The sequence below is a fragment of the Oncorhynchus masou genome, chromosome 21 (genome assembly GCF_036934945.1).
Source record: "Oncorhynchus masou masou isolate Uvic2021 chromosome 21, UVic_Omas_1.1, whole genome shotgun sequence".
NCBI classification, from domain to species: Eukaryota; Metazoa; Chordata; class Actinopteri; order Salmoniformes; family Salmonidae; genus Oncorhynchus; species Oncorhynchus masou.
In genome coordinates this window covers 37,341,935-37,348,966 of record NC_088232.1, presented here as the reverse complement: position 1 = coordinate 37,348,966, position 7,032 = coordinate 37,341,935, and the positions used below count along the sequence as shown (strand labels likewise).

Below are 7,032 nucleotides of genomic sequence, written 5' to 3'. Positions count from 1 at the left end.
AGCCAGCTATATGTTCTCAATTTAAAAGGATACCAGTAGATAATGTATATGAAGCAAACCATTAGCCTGATTTTCTACATTACTTTTTCTGACAATTGTTTAGTGCATATCCAAACCTTGTATTCCTGAAAATAAGGAGCTGACAATTTGTATGGTAATTGAAATGTCAACAAGTTCAATAATGGGCATAAACACAACATGAAACAATTTCTAAGATTTTACTGAGTTACAGTTCATACAAGGAAATCAGTCAATTTAAATAAATTAGGTCCTATCCTATGGATTTCACATGACTGGGAATAAAGATATGCGTCTATTGGTCACAGATATAGTATCTTTTTTTTTTTAAGTAGGTGCGTGGATCAGAAAACCAGTCAGTATCTGGTGTGACCACCATTTTCCTCATGCAGCGCGACAAATCTTGTTCGCATAGTGTTGATAAGGCTATTGATTGTGACCTGTGGAATGTTGTCCCACTCCGCTTCAATGGCTGTGCAAAGTCGATTGATATTGCCAGGGACATGGTGTCAAACATGTCAATCTACAGCATCCCAAACGTGCTCAATGGATGACATGTCTGGTGAGTATTCAGCCCATGGAAGATTTGGGCATTTTCAGCTTCCAGGAATAGTGTACAGATTAATGGTCGACCGATTATGATTTTTTTCAACGCAGTTACCGATACCGATTATTGGAGGACCAAAAAAGCCGATACCGATTATTTTAACTTAATATAAGACATCAATAAAATCAATTTAGCCTCAAGTAAATAATGAAACACGTTCAATTTGGTTTAAATAATGCAAAAACGAAGTGTTGGAGAAGAAAGTAAAAGTGCAATATGTGCTATGTAAGAAAGCTAATGTTTCAGTTCCTTGCTCAGAACATGAAAGCTGGTGGTTCCTTTTACCATGAGTCTTCAATATTCCCAGGTAAGAAGTTTTAGGTTGTAGTTATTATAGGACTATTTCCCTCTATACCATTTGTATTTCATTAACCTTTGACTATTGGATGTTCTTATAGGCACTTTAGTATTGCCAGTGTAACAGTACAGCTTCCGCCCCCCTCCTCGCTCCTCCAGCAATACAACGACAACAACCACCATCGAAGCAGCATTACCCGTGCAGAGCAAGGGGATCAACTACGAGAAGGATCAGAGCGAGTGACGTTTGAAATGCTATTAGTGTGCGCTAACTAGCTAGCCATTTCACTTCGGTTACACCAACCTCATCTCGGGAGTTGATGGAATTGAAGTCATAAATAGCGCAATGCTTGACGCACAACAAAAGCTGCTGGCAAAACGCACGAAAGTGCTGTTTGAATGAATGTTTACGCGCCTGCTTCTGCCTACCACCGCTCAGTCAGATACTTGTATGCTCAGTCAGATTATATGCAACGCAGGACACACTAGATAATAACTAGTAATATCATCAACCATGTGTAGTTAACTAGTGATTATGATTGATTGTCTTTTATAAGATAAGTTTAATGCTAGCTAGGAACTTACCTTGGCTTACTGCATTCGCATAACAGGCAGTCTCCTTGTGGAGTGCAACGAGAGAGAGGTAGGTCATTATTGCGTTGTAGTAGTTAACTGTAACGTTGCAAGATCATATCCCCCGAGCTGACAAGGTAAAAATCTGTCGTTCTGCCCCTAAACAAACAAGGCAGTTAACCCACCGTTCCTAGGCCGTCATTGAAAATAAGAACGTGTTCTTAACTGACTTGCCTAGTTAAATTAAGGTATAATTTTTTAAATATGTATATATATATATAGGCGCCCAAAGACACCGATTGTTATGAAAACTTCAAATCGGCCCTAATTAAATCGGCCATTCCGATTAATCGATCGACCTCTAGTACAGATCCTTGCATTATCACGAGGTGATGGCAGCAGATGAATGGCACGACAATGGGCCTCAGGATCTCATCGCAGGAATTGTGTCCGTAATTTATGCCTGCCCATAACATAATCCCACGGGACACTCTGTTCACAACGTTGACGTCAGCAAACCACTGATTTTAGTAGACGCTCTTATCCAGCATGACTTACAGTAGTGAGTGCATACATTTTCATACTTTTTTGTAACTTATCCCACATGGGAATCAATCCCACAACCCTGGAGTTGCAAGCAACTAAGATACAGTGTCTGCCATCTGCCCCATACAGATGAAACCGGGATTTATCTGTGAAGAGCACAATTCTCCAGCGTGCCAGTGGCCATCGAAGGTGAGCATTTGTCCACAGAGGGCGGTTACGATGCCAAACTGCAGTCAGGTCAAGGCCCTGTTGAGGATGATGAGCACGCAGATGAATTTCCCTGAGACGGGTTCGGAAAGTTTGTGCAGTAATTTGGTCGTGCTAAACCACAGCTTCATCAGCTGTCAGGATGGCTGAACTCAGACTATCCCACAGGTGAAGAAGCCAGATGTGGAGGTCATGGGCTGGAGTGGTTACACGTGGTCTGTGGTTGTGAGGCCGGTTGGACCTACTGTCAAATTCTCTAAAATGACGTTGGAGGAGTCCTATGGTAGAGAAATAAACAGTAAATTATCTGGCAACAACTCTGATGGACATTCCTGCAGTCAGCATCCCAATTGTATGCTCCCTCAAAACTTGAGACATCTGCGGCATTGTGTTGTGTGATAAAACTGCACATTTTTAGAGTGGCCTTGTATTGTCCCCAGCACAAGGTGTATTTGTGTAATGATCATGCTGTTTAATCATCTTCTTGATATGACACCTGTCAGATGGATGGATTATAATGGCAAAGGGGAAATGCTCACTAAAATGGATGTACATTGTGTGTATGGAACATTTCTGGGATCTTTGACTTCATGAATCATGGGACCAACACTTTACATGTTTCGTTTATATTTGTCTTCAGTATGGATATCATTCAAGGATTCTTTATTTTTACTATTTTCTACATTGTAGAATAATAGTTAAGACATCAAAACTATGAAATAACAGATATGGAATCATGTAGTAACCAAAAAAAGTGTTAAACAAATATATGTTTTATATTTGAGATTCTTCAAAAGCCACCTTTTGCCTTGATGACAGCTTTGCACACTCCTGGCATTTGTTGATGTCTTCACTATTATTCTTCAATGTAGAAAATAGTAAAAATAAAAAATATACCTTGAATGAGTAGGTGTTCTAGAACTTTTGACCAGTAGTGTACATGTAGGCCTATGTATTTTACAGGACGTGAGCTATAATCATCAATGTCATGACACAGGTATAATGAAAGAGCCATGAGCTATAATATATGACAATCATAATGGATAATATAGCAGCACACTACATGGGAATTTCATCCTTAGGTGTTTCATTTACAATGTTATAATGTGTGTTACTTGTGAATTCTATCCTATGGTGTTCAAATTTCACAATTTAATTTAGTGAACACATTCACAAATGGTGGCTTTGATAACAGTTTTGAAGTTTAGGTTGATTGAGGTTCATAGCTAGGTGGCAGCACAAGAAAACATTGGGAAATATCTCTTCACCCACCATCTTCACCAACAATCTCTGCAATTCTTCTCCATGCCATTGACCTTCTGATTTTGTCCCTGTATTCTAGCAAAGAAACATCAAATAGAATTGGAAAACCAGACACAGCGATGATTGGCTTTGCGACATGTTTTTTGGTTTTGCTTGTCTGGAACAAATTACAGGCAGAACTATTATCCCTTTCATACAGACCAAAAACACTCATTTTATATGAATGCTGTACGTACTGAAATGGTTTGCTCAGTTGGGAATTATTATCCAACTAGTCATTGCCAACTGTGTGGAGTTTTGAGTTTGTGACAGCAACTATGTGAGCTTAGAGCATTATAGACAGTATCTTCTAATGACTCGTGTAGTTTGTTACATGTGCTTGTTCATGGGAGTCTCAGCTTTTCATAGATAGCTTTTAATAGTATTTGTAGCTCTAACCATTCAGACTCTACAGGCGTTTTTGTAAAAAGATCCAGCTTAGGACCACGTCGGGATTCACCCTTGTCTCACAAACACTACTCTGGCTCAGCCCCCATTATTCACACAGACTACTGGTTGGTATCTACAGATGCAGAGTACATAGATAAAATGTTGCAACCCAGAAATAGCTCAAACACAAAGTTTAAAATGGGTTAGAAGTCCCAAATGTGCCAGCGCAACTCACTGAGTTAATAACTCTTCAATGTAAGGGACCTGTGTGGTTCTAGTTCTGGTACCAGTTCTGACCAACATTTTCATTTATAAATCAATCTGTAGATACCATAGATCAAAATGGCATGCAATAGCCCCTGTTCCCACAGACACGGTAGTATATGTTTTGCACCTGTGCGATGTAAGATGTGAAATCTGAAACCACTTGAAGCTGGGATGGATCTCTTACCAGTTAATTTGCTCTTCCTCCAACTGTCCATCAACGGGTTTGAACTTGCAACCTTCTGGTTACTAGTCCACCACTCTAACCACTAGGCTACCCTGCCGCCCCAGGGTTGCCTAGCCTAGTGGTTACTGTTTAGTTGTTGTTGCTCTTTAATTTTTTCCCCCATTTTTTTTATATAGATTTTTTACTTCAGTTTATTTTAGTAAATACTTTCTTAACCCTTTTTTCTTCTTAAAACTGCATTGTTGGTTAAGAGCTTGTAAGTAAGCATTTCACAGTAAGGTTTGTATTCGGCACATGTGACAAATAAAATTTGATTTGATTTGATCACAGTTAACACATATTTTAGAGTAGGCTAAGAATATAATGAAATATAACAGAATAAAATACAAATAAGATGTTTCCCACACAACTTGCATCAGGGCAACGTGTGGAACTGTCATACAAAAAAGTTATTTTGAAAACGTGTTTTTTCTATGCTTCCCGTTAACTTTTTGCAAATTTTACTTTCGGTTTTGTACACCAGATTCAAACAACTGAAAATACAATATTTTGGGTTATGGAAAATATATTTCGCAGCGGTTTAGATGTTACAATGATTCTCTACAGTACACCATACTTGTTTTGTCACAAACTGAATTTAGGCGAACTATTAGAATTTTAGCCACCAGGAATCGCACAGTGATTTCTACATAATGCATCTTTAAGCTAGATAACATGCTGGCAAAATGTTCTGATCAATGCTAATAAATGAGCCAAATCGACAAGATGATCATGGGAAGCACTCACCTCAACTTAGCTAACATTTCCACAGCCTAGTATTAGGCTATAACGATTGGATGACTTAAGGGGTTTCTGTAAACAACAATTTCATTATTTAACTTGGCAAATCAGTTAAGAACAAATTCTAACGTACAATGACAGCCTACCCAGGCGGGTCAATTGTGTACCGCCCTATGGGATTCCCAATCACAGTTAGATGTATGAGGCCTGGATTCGAAACAGATATCGCAGTAACTGCGATTACACTGACATGCACTGTCTTAGACCACTGCGGCACTCATTAGCCTACTTTATTACAATCATTTCATCAAAGGAGTGATATTTATTCCTACGGTAATTCTTTATGGATCCATCCAGTTGTGCTTAAGAAAACACTGCATGTGGTGAGCTATGCGAAGAGATGGGTGAAGTGACATGCCTCCAAAGTTTAGAACTGCCAGGAGAACAGTAGTAACAGGTGCTGCGAGCAATCACCAAGAGCTTATGAGCGTAGTGATTGCCAATGCCGCCTCAGCATTACAGCTACATTTCATATTTGGCAGAACTTTACCGCAATCATGACTAGGTCGGTTGGCGGAAATAAAAGTAGAGGCTTTGTCGCTGGCAATACCTTTCATAGCTAAAGAAAAGTCAGCAAAAAGTTGGCGGGATGCCACAGTTGCCTGGAAAAAAGTATTGGGTTAGAAGGTGTAGCCTACTAAATATCTAGTCATGATTTCTGCATTTTCGCAGGCCCTGTAACCAAAATCTAGGTATTGGGTCTGTGTGAATGGCTTTTTTTGCAGGTAAATTCATTAACACTTCCATTGTTTAACACCTCCCTAATTTGAACTGCAAACAGCCCCCATGTTTTAACAACACCTCCCCTATAGAACCCCGCAGTGGTGTCATAATACCCATACACCATTGCAGTCAAACATGAAACGGTTCCAACCGTTTTTTCAACATTAATTTTTCCCATAGAGGATTTTAGGAACACTTCAAATAAGGGCTGTGGGTGGGTCGTGCAGGCTTACCCTGGCGTGAAGTTTGACAACCATGTAAATCTTTCTTGGACAACGTGACTTTTATCAATATATTCGGCTCTATTTACGCTCAGATTTGAAAATGCTAATTAGCATCAAAGTAGACATGATGCAAAACTGCAAATGTCCGCAAGCTCCTGCATGCCATCTCTGGCTGACACATTTGCTTACAGGTATTGAGTCAATTTAAAACTTGCACAAGACAGTTTACAGAATTGTCAATTTAAAGACATTTTGCCGATTTATTTATTACTACATTTAGCTAACATTAGATAGTTAATCCAGAGATTTTTGACCTTTGCCTTGATTCTGCAGTCTCGTCCGGAGCATCATGGCATTTGTTCTCTATGAATGCCACATTAGCAGCTAATTAGCATTTCATTTTTGCGGGTAAAACAGGCGAATATATTAATACAAGTCAGCTTGTCCTAGAATGATTTACAGGGTTATCAAATAGTCACACCAGGGTAATCCTACACAAAACACAGCCTTTATTTTAAGTGTTCCTAAAATACCCTACGCTATAGAGGAATGTAAATAGTGGGAAAATTAGTGGAACCATTTCCCTGTTTGACCGCTAGGTTTTATTTAAAAGGTAGCCTATACCTGCAAATAAGTGGTCAATTAAGTCTATTTGAAAGGGGGGTCAGCTAAATATTTCCTTACATTTTTTTTACAGGTAACATATCACATCTTCTGTTTTGAATGGGGTATGTTTCATGAAGATTATCAAGCAAACATCTACTCCTCGTCTGATTGGTTATAGTCAGCAGTGGCCGCATTACATTTTCATAAAATTGTCAAGAGCTGAACTTTTAGAACCCGCTCTGCTAGCA

At 39.1% G+C, this 7,032-nt stretch overlaps 1 long non-coding RNA gene across 1 annotated transcript; it reads right to left on the bottom strand.

Moving 5' to 3' along the window:
• Nucleotides 1–233: 233 nt before the first annotated feature.
• On the bottom strand, nucleotides 234–5,290 carry LOC135507401 (uncharacterized). Its single transcript, XR_010450660.1, has 3 exons — nucleotides 5,178–5,290; nucleotides 3,521–3,586; nucleotides 234–2,526 (listed from the first exon to the last, which is right to left on the bottom strand). It is a non-coding gene; the product is annotated as an uncharacterized LOC135507401 (long non-coding RNA).
• Nucleotides 5,291–7,032: the final 1,742 nt, after the last annotated feature.